Source organism: Genypterus blacodes, unplaced genomic scaffold (genome assembly GCF_046128005.1).
Source record: "Genypterus blacodes isolate CSIRO-AG114 ecotype Tasmania unplaced genomic scaffold, CSIRO-AGI_Gbla_v1 ptg000076l_1, whole genome shotgun sequence".
Taxonomy (NCBI): Eukaryota; Metazoa; Chordata; class Actinopteri; order Ophidiiformes; family Ophidiidae; genus Genypterus; species Genypterus blacodes.
Genome location: NW_027466885.1, coordinates 45,676 through 64,672, shown reverse-complemented (window position 1 = coordinate 64,672; position 18,997 = coordinate 45,676). Strand labels below are relative to the sequence as shown.

The 18,997-nt window shown below is 48.4% G+C and overlaps 1 protein-coding gene and 2 non-coding genes across 4 annotated transcripts in view; all 3 read right to left on the bottom strand.

Moving 5' to 3' along the window:
* The window catches only part of kiaa1217 (KIAA1217 ortholog), a 68,834-nt gene that overhangs the window by 39,908 nt on the left and 9,929 nt on the right, over window positions 1–18,997 (bottom strand). Inside the window, exon 1 of one of the 2 annotated variants that reach the window (XM_076158273.1) lies at window positions 14,869–15,057. The exons of the other annotated variant lie outside the window; for it this stretch is intronic. The gene's annotated coding sequence lies outside the window, so the exon portion shown is untranslated. Of the gene's footprint in view, window positions 1–14,868; window positions 15,058–18,997 lie in introns of those variants that run through there. 2 annotated transcript variants of the gene reach the window in all.
* Window positions 5,522–5,594, bottom strand: trnav-uac (transfer RNA valine (anticodon UAC)). The gene has a single exon. It is a non-coding gene; the product is annotated as a tRNA-Val (tRNA).
* On the bottom strand, window positions 12,275–12,347 carry trnav-uac (transfer RNA valine (anticodon UAC)). Its single transcript has one exon. It is a non-coding gene; the product is annotated as a tRNA-Val (tRNA).

Below are 18,997 nucleotides of genomic sequence, written 5' to 3'. Positions count from 1 at the left end.
TTTATTGTTTTTAAAATAACATTCCTTTAATTTGGAAGTCCTTCTTCTTCCAGCTTCTCTAACAGCTGATGTGCTCTGAGGATAAAGGCTTCAATATTCCACAACACGAATCCCACAAGGGGAACTTTTGTGTGACATTATACACGCGCCGCATTTCCATAGCAACATCACAGATATCCTGCACGATATCCATGCGGCGCCCTTTCACTCTGCCTCACTGCGCGTGTGTGTGTGTGTGTGTGTCTCGGGGGCCACAGCAGCGGCGATCACAACTCACCAACAGGTCAGTCAAAGCTGTAATTAAATCGACTCGTTCCGAACCGGCAATTACATCCTCTGCTACCGACATCCTGCCTGCACTTTAACTGTAACTGTCAGCATTCCAGGCCTGAATATGACCTCCTTCTCCCAGCGTCACAAGAGACCTGCAAGTGAATCGTGTCTCGCTCCAATAACTCAAGAATGTGTCTCTCTCTCTCTCTCCCAGCTGCTGGTGTGCAGCAAGCGATGGCCCTCGACGCTGAAAGACAACAAGAGCCACTTGCCTGTGAACGCCGGCGACATCCCGCTGCTCGCAGTTACTGTCTAACTTTGTCACTTATTTATGGAGGAATGTTTCCTCATGTGCCCTCCCACTCCCCTTCTATTACTTTCCCATAAACACGTAGTTACACACAAAGCCCTGCTGTGTGCCATACAACACGGGCCCACACACTGATACCATAGCACATGAATAGGGATGCAGACGACAGCACTGCTACACTATTGAGTATTGCACAATATTTTCATTATATAGAAGTTATCAGATGATCCATTCATGCGGAACTGAGCCCACGGTGAGGAAATTATTTAAATATAATTAGAATAAATTAAACTGCAACAAGATCCAGGTAATAGGTTACAAGATCGAGTATCAAGTCTTAAAATCTCATCAACCATCCAACCTAGTCTGTCCACTCAGGGGCCAAACATTTGACTGGTTCCTAGCATTCCTCGTCGTAAGGTGCAATACCTGTGTGAGCACCAGGGGGCAGCAGAACACGTATGCTTGTCATGCTCCTGACCTGCATACTTTGCATGCAGGTCATGCAGTGATATGGAAGTATGAAGATCCTCCTCTGTGTCGTTTAGAGGTCACAAAGGTCAACCTGAATGTCCTCTGTTTGCTGGAACATCGTGACATAAACTAATAACTCCATAAATAACAAGCCAGATCTATTTAATAAAGAAATATGTTGCAGTAAATGACATTATAAGACTCAAATCTGATGTTTCCCCTCTTTTGCAAGTTGAAGAATGTCTTGTTTTCCTTCCCCGTGTCAAACTCCGACCACCTGATTCCGGGCAATTCGCCTAATCGCGTTACCTCCTTTCCGCTCACAGCCAGAGCTCCCCGCACACATACACACACACACGTACACACACACAGGCAGTGACAGTGACCCGCTCGACTCAAAAACCTTCACAGGAAAAACCAAGCCGATTTCCTCACTGGCTTTCTCTCTGATTGCTGATCTGACAGATAAGCTGTTTCCGTGGCGGCGACTGACACCGGACAGTTTTAATGCCCCCACAATGCAGCCCGGCCACATTTTTGGTACCAAACGCAACACACTCACACATGTAACACACAAAAGAATCTCTTCACTTCCTGTCGTATCCGTTTCTCTCTCTTGCCTGTTCGGGGTCAAGTGGAAACTGTTTTTCCAGCATGTCAACACAACAGAACGCCGCACCTCTCGTTCAAGAGGTTTCCTTACACATAGAGGCCATTGTGAATAAGTTGACCTTTGACCTTTAAGTCATAGTCCTATAGGCTGTGGATCTGTGCTACTACGCTCCAGGCAGTACGATGGACGACTATGATCTCTTTGATGAACTTTGCACTGAGCAGAGAGCTTCAAACTTTCACTGAGCACTTCTCCGTTTGTTGACAACCTCTGTAAAAAAAAAAATATATAAAAAAAGTGACCCCATTAGTAGACCCAGAGAGCGTTCACCCTCGGCGCCGCCGTCCGTTCGCGAATCGCTTTCATTCTGCACTGTCAACAAATTCCAGCTTTTTTTCCTCTCCTCATCTCACTGCCGGGGCCGCCGCTGCCCGTCCTCACTATTATCTGTCCACTCCCGTTGGGGGGGGGGGGTGAAATAAACAGCGCCACATGAATTATACATGTGAGGCTGACAAATGAAACCTCATTAGAGGCGAGAGAGAGAGAGAGAGAGAGAGAGAGAGAGAGAGATTTCCGTTTTTCATCTGCCGTCTCTCGAAAGTTCACAATGTTTCTCTTTGATGACTGGATTTTCCTCAGTATCTCTCTCTGTCTCTCTCTGTCTCTCTTTCAGCTTGTCCCTCTCTCTCTCTCTCTCTGTCCCTCGCCCTCTCTCTCTCTCTCTCTCTCAGCTTGTCCCTCTCCTCTCTCTCTCTCTGTTCTCCCTTCCTCAGTCCTTTGCCCTCTCTCTCCCTCTTTCTCCCTCAGCTGGTCTCTCTCTCTCTGCCCCTCTCTTTCTCTCTTCCTCCCCGGCCCTAGTTCTCTCCGTCTCTGGGCTAATGAGGCATCTCCCCAGCTGCTGTGCCAGTGTTAATGACCGGTGGGCCCTCACCCTGTTAGCCAAGACCACCAAGAAACATCTGCCTCCAGTCAGACCCACAGACACCCTGAGCTCCGCCACAGACACGGTGACTTCATCACACCTCTCTCAATTAAGCAGCGCGCATGTGTGTGTACAGCATGTGTGTGTGTGTACAGTATGTGTGTGTGTACAGTATGTGTGTGCGTACATTGAGTGTGTGTACAGTGTGTGTAAGTGCTGTATTTATGTTTGTGCAGTCAGACGTTCCGCTCTGGCGAAGCCTTATAAACAGACCAGGCTGCCAACCTGAGAGGCAGCTGGCCAAGAGATATGAGACAGACGTGTGTGTGTATGTGTGTGTCAGTGCTGCGAATAGAAGCAGTGGCAGGAGAGTTAGACTGCTTAACATGGCACAGCAAAGGGTAAACACAAATCCAACAAACAAGACACCAACAAAAGCCAGTAAGTCTGTGGATTAAAGGACAAATTGATTGAGTTCTGAATTCTCTCTGAGCAGAATTTGATCCTGAGTGGGACAAACTTGTGGATCTTTAACTCAGCTGTGAACTTAATGTCCAGACGAAGAAGTTACTAGACGTCTCCTTTGCAAATCCACAACATTTCCAGAATAATGTTGCGTGGATTTGGAAAGCTTTTGGCGAACATAAGGCACAAGGTGGCGTCAATCACAGAAACACCTCTGGCTCCCTCTTGCTTTGGTGTAGAGACGTCACATTCAACACTGCAACAGTTGATATGGTTCTGTAATCTATAGCAACATGAGGCTGGAACAAGGTGGGGCACGTTTACTGAGAGTTTGATTTCTCGAAAACCAAGTGAGAGGAGAGAGGAGAAAGGGGAGCAGAGGAGAGAGGAGAGAGGAGAGAGGAGAGAGGAGGTGTCCAGCTCAAACAAACATCTGGTTTATTGCTGAGCTTCAGTCTTCAGCACACACACCGCGTCTGTCTGCTGCTCATCCCTGACACACACCGGCGCCCGATCGATGCACAGAAACCCAACGTCTCCTGCACTTCTCAGCTCCCAAACTAAAGTGTTGTTGCCTTTTAAGCTGCACTGTGCTCTCCTCACACCAGGGGGCGCTGTTAAACACTCTGCAGGCGTGTTGTGCACTGAGTGTGAGGAAATTAGAGGGTGTGTGTCTGCGCAGGAGACACTGTGTAAGAGAATTAGAGAGCATCTATTTCCCTTGGCTATACATTAACTGAGACACTTCCTAATGAACCAGTGTGTGTGTGTGTGTTTGTGTGTGTGACATAGAGGGTGTGTACACAAGTGCATGTGTGTTTGCTTGTGAAGCTCAGCATGCCTGCAATGTGTACACTTCATTTACTCGTGGTCAGGGTAGGTCTACCTTGCTGCCGGCTCAGATATCTGTCGGTCTCCCGTGACAACCGTCTCTAAGCCAACGGCGTCGGGAGGGAGAAGGGAGAGACGGAGGGGAAGCAGAGGAACAACTGCAGATGTGAGGTGCAGGACATCCACAGGGACGCCGGAGAAGAGGAAGTCAGCGCGTTTTGACTTCCGGAGGACAGAGATACGCCTTGACCTTTGACCTGAAGATGACTGGACTGGGCCGGTATTGCGTACAGACGCTGCGTAACGGCAGAATAAGTCAAATACGGCTTATCGCTCTGTGTCACATGCTGATAATGAGGTGGAAGTGAGGCAAACGTTAACGACAGACGGGGCTGTGGACGCACTGGAGAGATAGTGAAGCCCCAAAGTGAATCAGAGCCACTTTGATTCCCTTCAGACGCGGCTTCACATCAGCTCCACTTACACATCCCTGCTTTTACACCAGTTTATTAAAAAGTGATTAGGCTGCGATCGAGTTCTTCGCAGCGTTAAGCAGCTCAGGGCATCGCAGCAGCCAGCCAGACCATCAATCAATCACGGGTTCCTTTACTCCTTCTTCTCTCTGCATCGCTAAATATATGAAATGATGTTTAGATATAATTAACTTAGAATAGAGACAAACTTGGCCTGAAAGCTGAGAGGATTGAGACGATCTGAGGCTTCTGAATGCAAATTTAGCTCAGATTTAGACGGCGAGCCCACGATTCTTTCCCCATGTAGACAAAGCTGAGCTACTACATGCGTGGGTGTGTGTGAGATGAAGCCGAGTGGTTCCATAAGGGGCATTTTGGTTGAGCTCAAGTGCTGCAGAAGCTGATAAGTGATGCAGGTGGTGGAGGGATGTGAAATCGGCCCTGCAGTGGGGGAGCCACAACCCCGGGAACACTGCTGCCTCTGTCCTACCGTCTCTGTGTGTGTGTGTGTGTGTGTGTGTGTGTGTGTGTGTGTGTGTGTGTGTGTGTGTGTGTACCTATGGCTGTGTGTGTGTAAGCTTTTGGTGGGTTGATTGTGTCCAAGTTGAAAGCCGTAGGCAGCAGATGGGGGTGGGGGTCTCGTCCCGCTCTGTTAGGAGAGCCAGAAGTAGGTGTGTGTGTGTGTACCAGTTTAACCCGACTATTCAAACACACATGAAGGGGAAGAGGGGGGCATTAATGCATAAAATGTGTAGTAACAGCAGTGAATCAGTGAAACACTCAGGTTGAGGTGCATTCCTTTGCCTCAGTGTTTACTGTGTCAAAGCCTTTTTTCTCTCCAGCAGCGATGGAAAAGCAAAGAAAATTGGTTTTGCTTTACACTTTATTGATCCCTGTGGGTGAATTCCGTCTGTGCGTTTGACCCGTGCATGATCTCCGGTGCAGTAGGGACCAAATAAAAGTCAAGTGGCCGGTCAATGCCTTGGTTAAAGGGCAACGGCAGGAGAATTAACCTGACACATTTATTGATGGTGGGCGGACAAAAGCACCTAGAGGAGGGATTCAAACCCTGGACCTTGATGCTGCTCTAAGGAGCTCTAGACTCAATAACGCTCGATTACTCACTTTGACCCAGCAACAATTTGCAGAAAAGCAGCAGGTTCCACTGGGTTTCGAACCCAGGACCTTCTGCGTGTAAAGCAGACGTGATAACCACTACACTATGGAACCTGAAGGCACCACACCTTCTGACAGGTAGAAGAGCAGACGACTGAAGGTTTTGCGGGAGATTGAAGCAAGGCGTGGAACCATAACTGTACAGCTAGAGGTGCATAAGGTCACATGGTGCACGGATACACACACAGGACTTATCTTGCCTCACACACTCTTGCCGTTTCTGGCCTCTGCTGCTCTGATTTCCCTGCAACAGTTGGGCGGAATTTTACATTTGCAGCTCAATTTAACACCTTATGAAATGAGTTGGCAGCTTCCCCCTCGCAATCTAATTTAACAGCAGTATGAACCTGCTTTTGGGCGCCACCGACAACGCAGTAATGTCTGCTGTACCGATTTAGGCTCTTAGTTGTGAAGTAGATGTGACAAAACAGTTTTATCTTAACGCGTTTTCAAGGCCTCGCAGACGCAGAGCAGCCATTCTCACGCTACAAATGAGCTGAAACCGCCGCTGCTGGTCGGCCTTATAACTGGCGGGACTCATTTGTAAGTGAGATGTCACAGGTTAAATTCTTGCAATAGCCTGCATATTAAAAGCCGCACGTCCTGTTGAAGTGCCCTGGGGCAAGGCACTACTGTAATAGCCTCTATTGTTCTGGTTGAGCTTTATTAGACCAATGATTTACACTAGTATGACATTTTGCACAAGGTTATGAAAGTTTGATGCAAATCCTCACAACAGAAGCATCTATGCAGTGCCGGTCCTACATATTAAGCGACATAAGCAGCTGCTTGGGGCGCCCGTGATGGTCTGGGGCCCCCATGGTAGTTTAGATTTAAAAACCCTCTAAATTATTTATGTGCAAGCATTCAACGACTCAATCAATGCTGAATGGGTCTGTAGCTTCAACAATTTGGAATTTATGGCAATTAGGATAATTATCCCGTTACCATGGTTTCGGTGGCACAGGACAAGTGGCCCAAACGAGGTAAAGTGGAGAGCAGGGGACTGATGTGAACGACACAGAGCAGCTCCTTCATGTGTTATTAAGTCAGCTGGCTGCTCAGTCTCATGCTTCTCTGCCCTTTTGCTCCGTGGCAGAAGCAGGAAAAAGGGGACGGAAATATTTATTTTTTCCTCCAACGTCTAAAAATAACCTCAGGAAAAACACACACATACACACAGAGACACACACACGCACACAAAGGCCCCGTGCTTTGGGAGGAGGAGGAGGCATTTCTTGAGACTGCACTATTCCAGGCTCAGACGATGGCCAGACCCCGACTGGCCGCGACCGCTCCGATTGGTTATTGGTGACATCATCCCTAGGGCCGGCCCCCCTCCCAGCCTGACTATGTCATCAATGCTGAAGCATCTCAGTGATGTAACGCAGCGGAGGGCCGCGACAAACCCTCAAGTAGCCCCCCCCCCCCCCCCCCGCCCCCATCACTTCCCTCCTTCCTCCTTTCTGTTTCATCTTTCCCATTCTTCTCTCTGTAATTCAGCCGGCTCTTTTCAGCTTTTTTCTCGCCGACCAAATAAATTCCTCCTTTTTTTTTCTTCACTAGCGCTTAAACACAGGGTGCAGAGATTTGCAGTGAAAGCCAACAGACATGTAAAGCTCCTTAACAGCTCCTAAACTAACACAGAGAAAAGACAATAAAGGGAACATTTACATTTCCTAATCCTGTCTGTGTCCTGCAGCTGTATTTAGAAAGCATATAGGAACACACACACACACACACACACACACACACACACACACACACACACACACACACATATACACAGATTTCAACTCACAAATCATCCAAAGTGACATCACCACCACATTACACACGTGCTATGTCAGATATGTGTGTTATGTCAGATTGTTGCATTCACTTTGAGTCAGAGTCACTATTTCATCTCTTTTGTTGGCCGGGCATCAAATTCCGTGTTTGTGTGTGTGCGTGTGCGTGTGCGTGTGTGTTTGTACATATCCCAGGCAAACATCCAGAGCTCAAGCAGATTAGCAGAGAACCGTTCCCTGATGAAAGCAGCACGGATTCCAGCCGACTTCCTGGGCCGTGCTTTAGAACACATCACCCTGTGGTAACGATACTGTGCACGCTGCAAAAACCACAGAGCCCAATGCCAACCCATGAGCACAGCAGAGCCATAAAAGGGAAGGACGACACTCAATTTCAAGGATTCTTTTATGTTTTCCCCCCCAAATGTCTAAAGAACTGGGAGGGGGGGGGGGGAGGAATTCCTGCTAAAGCTGAAAATCAAGGAGCAGACAGTCAAACTGCCATCATCAACACGCAGATGATTCATGTGTAACAGTCCGTACAGGATGGAGAAGCTGGGGCGTTTCTGTGTCAGCTTCAGACTTACATGGAATAACATCATAAAAAACTCTACAGTCCATGATTTATGTACAGTCTGGATCATTTAAAGTCTGATCCTGGTATATGATCAAGTCTACGATACAGTAACTGACAGCAAACTGAATTTATCTGTGCCACATTGGACTTTTGGCCGTCCGAAGGCGTCACTCTGGGGCGTGAAAGGGTTCTATGCTAATTTGCGGAATGAATTCCAGAACCTTTCCACAAGTCATAAAGTAAAGCGGCCTTCACCACATCTCGGGGAACTCAACTCCAGTCCAGCAGATGAAGAACGGGGGAATCACAGGCTCTTGATTCATATTCAAAATGGTGATATCATCCTTTTCCGAAACATTTCCAGGCCTGGAGAATACATTTAAGAAATCCACGACTTCTCTAGGATTTTCCCTGATTGTTGTCGTCCCTTATTTATCACCACTTCCCTCCCAGTTCAGAGGCAGAAGTCGTCGCTGCGGCAAAAAAAAACAATCTCCCGCCTGGATTATCAGCTGATTCTAATTGCGGGGCAGCATGCATTATGGATGGACTCCCCTGCAAATGCAGATGGAGAGGGAGCGGCTGTAATTAAGTCATTCAGCAGCTCCGCCGAGAGCCCTCCATCAAACTGCCTGAGCCTGACCGAGAGACCAATTGGGATGCGTCTGGGTCTAATAATAAAGGCCTGGATCCATCAGAGCGGGTCGGGATAATAACACCATGTGACGTCTTAATATGCGAACAAGCTTTTCCTTCTTTTCCTTCGTTTTTTTGGTCGCATGTCGGATTTCGGCGGCGACGCAGATAGCGGGATGGCGTCCCTCCATTCTTTCCCTCCTTCATTATGTTTGTAGTTGAATGCTTATTTGCGATGCCTTTGTGGCTGACCACCATCATCCACCAGCTAATGGCTTTAGCATGCGTCTGGCAGCCCTGATGGCTCCAGTAATCTCAGACGGAGCACGAGAGAAGCAGGGCATTGTTGCACTGCTGGGATAGGGATACACACACACGCACACACACACACAGGAAGGAAGGAAGGAAACTTCGACAACAAAACACTAGGAACAGGCGATAAAAACACAAGGGACAGAATTGTGTGCGTTGTGGTGCGAGTGAATGTGTGTCACTCAGCGAGTTGTGTGTCGGAGGGGCAGTTTCCGATCTTCCTGCCATTACAAGCGGCAACGGAAAACACCCAGAACTTCTCAGAATGTTCCGAGACCTTGGATTTGAAGGTATAAGCAGACCGGATATCTTCAGGGAAGGGAAAGCGGAAAAATCCATGTAAACCAATCACAGACCGCCGTTTTTATGGGAAACTTTGGGCATTTATGGGATCTGTAATGACGGAGTGGGAAACCTTAAAACTGCCTCATTATGCTGATATTATCTGTGAAAATAACAACGTTTCTGAGCTCCAGCACTGAAATGGAAAAGAGACTCCAATTCATTCACATTATAAACAAATCTGGCTGCGGCAGGAACACAAAAACTCTGAGTAACAGTGAAACAAAAACAACACAAAAATTCCAGTTTAACAAGATGGCTTTAATTACCCTGAGGGGCAGAGCGGCTTCCTCTGAGTTCACTCTGGGCCAGAGCAGCTGAAAACCTCTAGTGGTTTATTAAGTGAAACTGTTCTTGCCGATGAAACCGCCACCGCCACCGCCACCGCTGTTTGTTGCTATGACGTCACTGCCAGCTAATGCTATGTCCACTGATCCCCCCCCCAGGGCCTTGGGGAGTCAGTTTGGTGAAGAACCTCACGCTAAGATCTCTTTCTTCCCTCCAACACTTTGCTCATGTCCTGCAGAGACGTGAAACTGAAAGTGTGCACAGTTATTCCCACAGAATCCGCCTAAGTATTTATAAGATTAAGTATTTCCTGACATGTTGTTTACATTATTCCCATCACTGTATCACAAACTTGCTCAATTATTCATGCTTCTTATTGCAAAAACGCAAACATTTTGAGTTTTAAATAACTTAAACAGCCATTCGGGAAAGGTACAAACATGTTTCACGCCTTGAGTTGGACAGGCTGCGTCAGACGAAGCGTACTGCGGCTTTAAGTTGAGGCGTGGTCACACTTGTATCATCCTGTTACTGCTTTAATAAAGTCATAAACCCGTATTAGGTGGCAAAGAAGCAACTCGTCACGTTTGTCCTGACTGTATATCCTTCATCTTATTCACCCTGAAACTTCTTACACGGAGATTCTCATTAAACTCCCTCTCCTGGGAAATTCTCCAGTATTTACTGCGTGCCATCTATTTATCAGTCAGAGCAGGAAGGAGCTCTCAAAACACACCGAGCAGACCATGTACAGACAGAAAACAGGTTTCCTCCAAACTTCCAAACACACTCCATATCTCAGGTAGCTGCTGCACCCAGAATAACTCCGGGATTTACGACGTATTTCGGGAAATGGGAGTTTCGGAGAGTTTGGCAGAATGTGAGCGCGATACTGAGGGCCAATTATAAAACCACAGGGCGATAATACAGCGGCCACTATGCATGACAGAGGAGGAGGTTATTATAATGGGGCTCAGGACGGAACTGTCATCCATTCTTACCGGGATCAGCCAGGTTTTTAACGCTCCTATTTGGACTTCTCTTAATTAGCAGCTGGTGGTGATGACAGAGCAACCCTGAAGAACAATGATGTCAGCAAACAGAGCCCCACACACACGAGGGCCCGTTTACAACATATCAGCGTTTGTGGCTTGTTAATTAGAGCAAAACGATCATTATCAAGCTTCATCATCACACCAACACTACCCTGCTTATCACTATCTCGCTCCAGGAACAATGATTTGCTCAGATGCCTGCAGACTGAGGGGACGAGAACAAAGCTTCATGTGTCTGCGGCCCTGTTATGTTCTCGTGACGCGTAGGAGGCGTCCGATTGAACGTGCCGTGATGCTTTACAGTGAGAGACACGTGTCTGCGTGCGGCCGGGCCTCCCCGTCCTCTGTTTGAGTCTGTGGGTGGGGGACATTTGTCTTACCCCCTGGCACAGAGACACAGAGGTGTTAAAGCAAACAACTTGAGGGTACATGGAGCCTCAGCTGTTTGTCTTCAGGCAGCACACAAGGACAAAGAACATGCAGAGATCTGCCTTTTAAACTTTCCAGAAGAAGAGAATGTGCCGGTCTGACCAATCAGCAGATGTTTTATGGTCTCCCTGTGAGGTCTGCGTGGAGACGTGTGCTCAACAGAGAGTGCATACCTCTGCCAAGGCCACAAAACCACAAACTTTACAACCGTACCACAAAATTGAATGATCATTACTACAGCGCCACCATCAGGTTCATTGATGTTTCTTGATTAGTTTGTTTGCAGGCGTAGTGACCGCATGTGTCCACCATGTTTGCTTACAGGAGACTCATTCATTCATAACATTCAGCAATTTGTCAAGAATAAGGCACACCCACTGCACTTTGGCAGCCGATCATAGCAGAACGGAGAGGAAAGTCAACAAAGAAAGATATTCTACATGTAAAATGTTGTGCTAATTGACCTAAAAATCACAAGAGGCAGCACAGCAATGCATGAAATCCATCTTGCAGTGCACTATGGGGAAAATTAAAAGCCTTGTTCGCATCTCAAGGGTTGCATTCACATCCACATGACTCCACTTCCATTTAAGCTCATTATGAATATCAAATAAAAAGGGCAGAGGAAAGAGGAGTGACTCTAATGAATCATCCTGAGCCCAAAGTACAAATCACCGCCTGATTAAGCCATTTTCTGCTGCTCTGTCACTTTTCTCCGTAAAAGCCATTAAAACGTTGCCATTAGCTGCTGACAAAGAGTCGTTCCGCCCGCGACCGAGAGGAACGCAAAGTCTATTTGTATAATGGGAATAGCTTATCGTCTGCTTCTCTTTAACACGTGCCAAGATAAGGTGTTGGCTTACGCTGAGGTTGTGGGTTTTTCGGCCCCTCTGGCGAGGAGAGAAGCGGCGGCGGCGTTTCACACCTGCAGTGCAGAAACACGAGGAACGCAGAGAGAAACTCAGACGCTCCCCTTTGAAGATGATTTGGTTCACGAAATTAGGTCGATTTAAGTCAATTAACGAGGCAGAGATGTTCGCCTGATTACGCCTCGATATCATCCGCACCTCCGCGGCGCCGCAGCTGTTATGGCTTCTGGTCGGAGCAGCTGAGGAGAGAGAAGATCTTCCTCCTCCAGGACGACGCGTTGCTGTTGATTTGAGAGGATTCAAGGACGCAGTTTGTCTGAGGTAAAGTGGAGTTGGGGGCTATGAAACTCAGAGGTAAACAGTTTACAGATGTAAACAGTTTGTTTCTGTTTGATACAGAGTGCAAGGAACGCACATCTATTTACAGTAAAGTAATTAGTTCCACTGGGTATCGAACCCAGGACCTTCTGCGTGTAAAGCAGACGTGATAACCACTACACTATGGAACCCATATTCCTTAGATGTGCATCTACTGGTCAGCTCTCAGTAGTAGCTTGAGTTTCTTCCTTTAGACAGAGCAGAAGTGATATTTGTGTAAATGTGCAGCTGTCATAAATAATCAATCATAATCCAAAGCACTGTGTTTCAGACTCGCGGCGCCGTTTCCTCCGCCCTCATGCATCATCTGAACTAATCCACTTCAAATTGGGTTGAGTTATGATGATTTATTATCAAAAGTATCATTAGTTTGCTTTGGCAAGTGAAAAGCTGATGGACACACACTCAGAGTATAAACATGTAGAAGTATTCATTACTCCGTTAAGGATCGACATAAACCGGCTGTTACATGGAGCTCTTCATCTTCTTTAACTTGAAGTTTTGCTTTTTTCAGCCCCTCACACACACACACAAAGCTGTTTATCTCTTATTACATCTATTTGTCTCACACACTGCACACAACACACACACACACACACACGCACCTGGGGGAGCTTTAATCAAGCGAGAATGTTTTATCATATCTATAACTCAGGCCTTGCGAATGGGAGCCCAAATGGAGGCACCGGTAATGAGGTTTGATCAAACACTGAAGCTCAATGAGACGTGTCGTGAGCTGGATCGCTGCCCGCCGAGCGATGACAGCGCAGACAGCTCGCCGGAGGAACACCTGGCCGGGGCGCTCGCCTTCCCCCCCACCCTCCCTCCCTCACTCCCTCCCCCCCGCGGCCTCCGCTCGGCCACATGCCACCGACCCAGGTGTGTTTCCACTGAGCTCAATGTCCCGTGGCGGCCATTAAAAGTCCAGAGCCTCAGATTTGCATCGGCTCCTGCAATCCAGTGGCTGAAACTCAACCCTGGGCTTCTGACGGTTGCTATCAGGCGCACGGAGGCACCTGGCCAGGTGCTACTGTGCGCCTCCTCTTGTGAAAACTCTGTCCAAATCACTTCACCTCATACGCTCGCAATTAGACAAATAGTTTAGTCCGAATTGAGCTGGCAGCTGGCTGAACCGCCTCAAAGTCAACAACCGTTTCTCCTGCTGGCTTTGAGGAGAAGCATTTTGACATCTCGCTACGTCAGCAAAGCGCCGAAGCGAATAGAGGGAATTTGTGAGAGGCGGTCTGTCAAAGTGGCGAGAGGAGCGATGAAGGATGAGGGGTGTATGTGTGTGTGTGCGCGTGGGGGAGGGATGGGCTCGGAAAAAAGGGGGCGAGCTCGTTTGTCTTCCTGACGAGACGCTCCTCTCCAAACCTGTTTACCTTCCCTCCCAGCGGGGGGTTGATATACTCACTGCTGAAAGAGACAACAAATCAGTGCCATCGTTGAGGATCAGAGACACACACACGCACACACACACATACACACCACAACGCCGTTTAACACTGAAAACTGCTGAAATGTAACAAAGTTTTCATCTCCTTCAGTTGATTTCCTGATGATTTATTGGACGTGAAGCCTGCAGCCTGACGATTTTATGGCGATAAACACTTTTAAAACCCAAATCTGACGTTAAGTGAGATTCATATCAAACATTTACGCCTTAATGGCTGTCAGACTGACTTTGATTTTTCCATCAGACTATTCTTAGGGCAGGCCAGTCTTTTCCAGATGTAAATCTACTTAACAGCGGAAAAAAAAGTTAAAGCAATTCCGATGGTAATGGAGAGCCTCAGACGGGAAAATAGGAGCAGGAAAGCACTTAGAAGTTTGATCCCGACGGTCGTGACGAAGGGTGAAGTTTACTCGGGAATGACATTTACCACAGCTGAGGCTTTGAAGCTGCTTGGTGACACTGATGTTCACTTAGAGAGGAGGAATGCGGCAAATTCCTGTAGGGGGAGAAACTGGGAAAATCCCTTTAATCCCGATAGCAAACATCACTGTACATGGCTAAAATCTGAGAACAGCCTGATCAATAATCGCTCCCTGTCTGTGATTGATAAAGAGCGACGAGGTTACAAGAGAGAGAGAGTAAAAGGAGATATAGTTTGGTGAGAGAATGGAGAGAAGAAGAAGAGAAGATGGAGCTGTGCACTGTGACCGATCTGACCGTCACCATCAACTTAATTAGATGCAGCCACACACACATTAGATGGTCCACTTTCCCTTCACACACACTGAATGGCTGGCTGCGGTTCAAGGCTGTACACACACACACACACACACACAACCGGCTAAGCACAACAAGCCGCGCTGAGAGGCAGACAGGAAAAACCATCAGCACAAACACGCAATCTGGGATCGAGACGCATTCAGAATCCATCTGGAATGTTGAAATATTCCCGAGCAGTAACGACAACGCAAACACGCCAAGTCATGCGAGGATGTTAACAAATCCAATATGCTTCAGAGTAAACACACTCTAATCAGTGTGTGTGAGAGAAACAAGGGGGGGGAGAGCCAGCCTGAGTGTGTGTGTGTGTGTGTGTGTGTGTGTGTCTGTCCACCTTGAAGCTTGTGTGACACGCGTGTGTGTGTGTTGAGTGTGTGTATGTGTGTGTGTTGACATGCAGAGACGCAGCGACTCACCTTTCCTCTCTGGTCGCCTGTCATATGGTATGTCCTTATTTAAGAAAAGCCAAAATCAGCAACCTCAGTACACACACACTCTCACACACACTCTCTCTCTCTCTCTCACACACACACACCCGCAGGCTGAGACTAACTAAAACACCGCCGAGCCCCAAAACTTTTTCCTCTCTCCAGGCGGGTCTGTATTTCCCCTGATCCCCCTCCCTCTCTCTCTCTCTCTCTCTCTCTCTCTCCCTCTCCCTCTCTCTCCCCCTCTCTCTCTCCCTCTCTTTCTCTCTTACTTCAGCACTTCCTGGGCTGTTTATGCTCCAATCAGGCCGTCCAAGAAACGCACGCACCCCCCCATCCTTCCCACCAAACAGCCATTGTTTGGCAGGACCTTGTCACATGTGTTAGAGAGAGTGTGTGTGTATGTTTAAACGTGTGTGTGTGTGTGTGTGTGTGTTCCCTCTTGACTAAGGTTTTCTAACCTCTTGCCACTAAGTGAAGCCTGGCTCTGCTCAATACAAACTCAGGACTGAAAGAGCGACAGAGAGGCAGAGGAGAAACGTTAAGGACAAAGAGGAGGGAGGATGAAGAAAAACACGTGGAGGGGGGGCTGTTGGGGGGGGGGGGGGGGGGGGGGGGTCGGTTTCCTGCTCAGGACACAGATACACACTTATTTGGGCAGGAGGAAGAGGGGGTAATGACATGGAATGAGGGGTTAGGGGGGGTGTGTCTGGAACTTTCTCTCCAAATCCGACAGTTTGCTGTTACAAACCGCAGTGAGGCTCGGCCCCCGGAGAGAGAGAGAGAGAGAGAGAGAGAGAGACCCCCGGCCCCTCCGCTCTGTCTCCAAGGCGCCTCTATCTGCGTCTGCCAAGCGTTTTCACCGCCGTACCTCAAACCCCCCGAGCCCGAGCCCCCAACCTCCAATTCACCCAAACCCGCCCGACCCCGGCGTGGCGTAGGGAGGTGAAAGGTGAAACAAGGGAGGAGACAGGTTGACAGCGGCACACTGGGGCTTTGTGGGCGCTATTATCCGTCTTGTCGTCACGATGATGATGGTGACGCCTTGTGGAAGAGTTCAGACTCAAGCTGGAGAACTGGGAACAAGAGTGCGGACCGTCCCAACGCCTCCCAACTGAGGGGATGAGGCGTTCGTCAGGGTAAAACCAAGATCTCCTCTGACGTACGTATAATACCAATAATCATTAATCTTCCTCTTCCGCTTCCTCTTCGTCTCAGTCCATGGCCCGTCCTCTTCTCCCGTCCTCTCCCTGAGTTATTCCGTGAGTCAGTGGAGCCACACAGGCAGATTGGGGGGCTTTTCCTCTGAGCCAGGTCGGATTCTGGAAACATTCATCTTGTTGTTTAGTCTGGGCACGGTGTGGCGGAGCGGCGAGGCACACACACACACACAGACACACACACACATGGCCAAAACACCCACACCGACAGACATCATGTAGACATTGAGCCAGTGAGTGTGTGCAGAGCAGAATACTGTACTTTGTTACAGTCATCTGATGTTACAAGTTACTGCACAGATTAAAGGCAGATTAGAGACCTAGATGTTGTTCACCAAAGTAAATGAAGATTAACCGCTCACACACACCTCACACACCAGGCCAGAAGGCAAAGTTTTGACCCCTACGGAGAGACAACTACTTCTGGGATCCATATAAAGTGGATTAAACATAAAACTGCTCTAACACTCTTTGACAAAAAGTTGTGAGCAGAACTCGGGCTTTAAATTATGTATTTATGTCTGAATCATAAACATAAAGCGTCATTGTCTGCAGTCTGAGGTCGTTTCCACATCTGTTCAACCAGGGGGCTGAAGAATTCCTAAGAAATGGATGAAAATGAGTCCTTATTTCCTTTTAGGGAGGAAAGGAGTTGGAGGATCGTCTCTTAACTCAGACCAGCTTGTACTTCTTCGTCTAACCTGAAGACACAAGTGTAAACAACGCATAGGAGTGAAGAATGTGTGCGTTTCTTTTCTACACTGACACAACAACCGCTGCTCCTCTCTGACTAATCCACACACACACAAACCTGTGAACCTTCCCACTGCTGAAAAGGCCCCAAACAAACACAGAGAGGCCACCAAATAAAGCACAACATTTGGCGTTTGGCGGTGACAGAGCGAGAGAGGGAGCAGGTGAGGATTACACCTGAGGCTATTCAAGCTCGCCGCCCGGGCCTCTGCCAGTCGTGCCATTGAAAGGGGAACGATCCCGCACTCAGCCCAGTGAATGAGCCACCTGCGAGTCTTGGAAGGAGGCTGAATCAGTCTTGAGGCTTTTGTAGTAAAATGACGGGCGGGATGCATTCAGACGCACAAAAGAACCAACGCGCTCCGATTAAGCTAGCGCGGCGTCAAAGGCGAAAAGAAGTCCCACATCTTTAAAAAGGGGAAGGAAATGGGAGCTAAGCATGATGGGAGTGGTAATGATGTCGCTTTTTACTGTACGTGGCGTCGTTTATCCAGAGAGTGACGACCTCGTTTGACATCGGGAGCTCTGGGTCTGCCGGAACGAGCGAACGAGTCGGAGGTGGGAGGGAGGACAGGAATAGAAGGAGTCCTACCTGATCTGTACCTCTCAGTAAATCCACCGTTAAGTTCAAACTCCAGAGACGCAATTTACTCTCCAATGTACAGAACTTCAGAGTCAGAGTCAGAGTCTGAGTCAGAGTCTGGCTGGACCACGTTAGTTTGGCGCTGCAGGCTGTACTTCTACCAAACTAATACGGGGAGCCGAGGCCGGAGGAAGCAAGCGTCTCGCCTTTCATCCGCCCCGAGATCCCCGCTGTAGCCCCTCAAACCAGGCTGCACCAAAGCCCCCCCGGTGAGACGCCGAGCTCGCTTAGAAAAGCAGTTTCGTAGCGTGACACGGGGGGAAACATGGGGGGAGTTTAGTTCACGGCAACCAGGCGAGTTCTGAGTCAGCGTGAGGGGGAATCAGAGGAGAGATTCTGACTTTACCGCTCGATAATATGTAAATAATGCACGAGAAGACGTATTACAACCTGGACTTCACCCTTCACAAGCAGGAACAAGAGCAGAACACAGCGGCTCGGTGCTCATAACTCCACTCTACCGGGTGAAATCTGCCATTATGGATTCCCCGGGACGAGGCCTGAAACAGCGGCTGATGAAATAAATTAATAAGCGTTCGTAGATAATGAGAATGCAAAGTGAGAGGTGTGAGATCAGAACCGGGGGATGGAGAAGTGGATGTGGCACTATGAGGCCACGCCGGGGCCGGGGACCGGAGTGACAGCGAGGAGCAATTAGACGAGCGGCGCCCACACAACACAGGACAGAGGGTCAGAGGGGTGACGTGGCTCTGTTTGTGTTTGTCTCCGTCACACACACGCACACACACACACACACAACAGTGGCATCCATGCAGACACGGTGAGACAGAATTCCAGAGCGAATCCTCAAATTGACCTGACAAATCTACGAGCGGCTTCCCACCGAGAGATTCTTCCGTTTAAGCGAAAGGACGCGTGGATCTGCTGTCACACCGCGTCGCCATCAGCCGCCACCATGTTCCAACATTACTGAACGGGGTGAAGTGCATCATGGGAGTGCGTCGACAGTACATTTCCTCCTCTGGTTCATAGACTAACATCTCTTTACTCCTCATGTAGCCCTGCTGGAGCCTTTAGAGGGGTGTGACGGGCAAGAAGATACATTTCTATGAATGATGTCATCTTATAGGGAGAGGCGGTTACATGCACATATGGACGCAGTGATTTGAACAGCTTGGAATGTTATAAGAACCATACGTATCCATGCCTGGAAGCTTTAATGAGGCCTTATTGGGATTCCAGTGTTTGGGGTGAAGCTTGTTTTTTCGGTGCATTTATTAAAACATTGTGGTAACAAGGTATGAATGAATATTTAGACCTATCAGATGACTGAGAAGGCTTTGTTGCAAGTGGTAGAAACGCTCGCACGCAACCTCAGACGGCTCAGTGGGAACCTTCAGGCGTTTCGTTCACCGACGCTCCTCAACCTGTGCAACAGCTGAAGACCCTAGTTTTCGTTTGGACAAACAAACTCCATATGAACACACGGATGTTCCATTTATGTACTTTGGCATCCTCTGCTTTGGGACGCAGCTGTGCG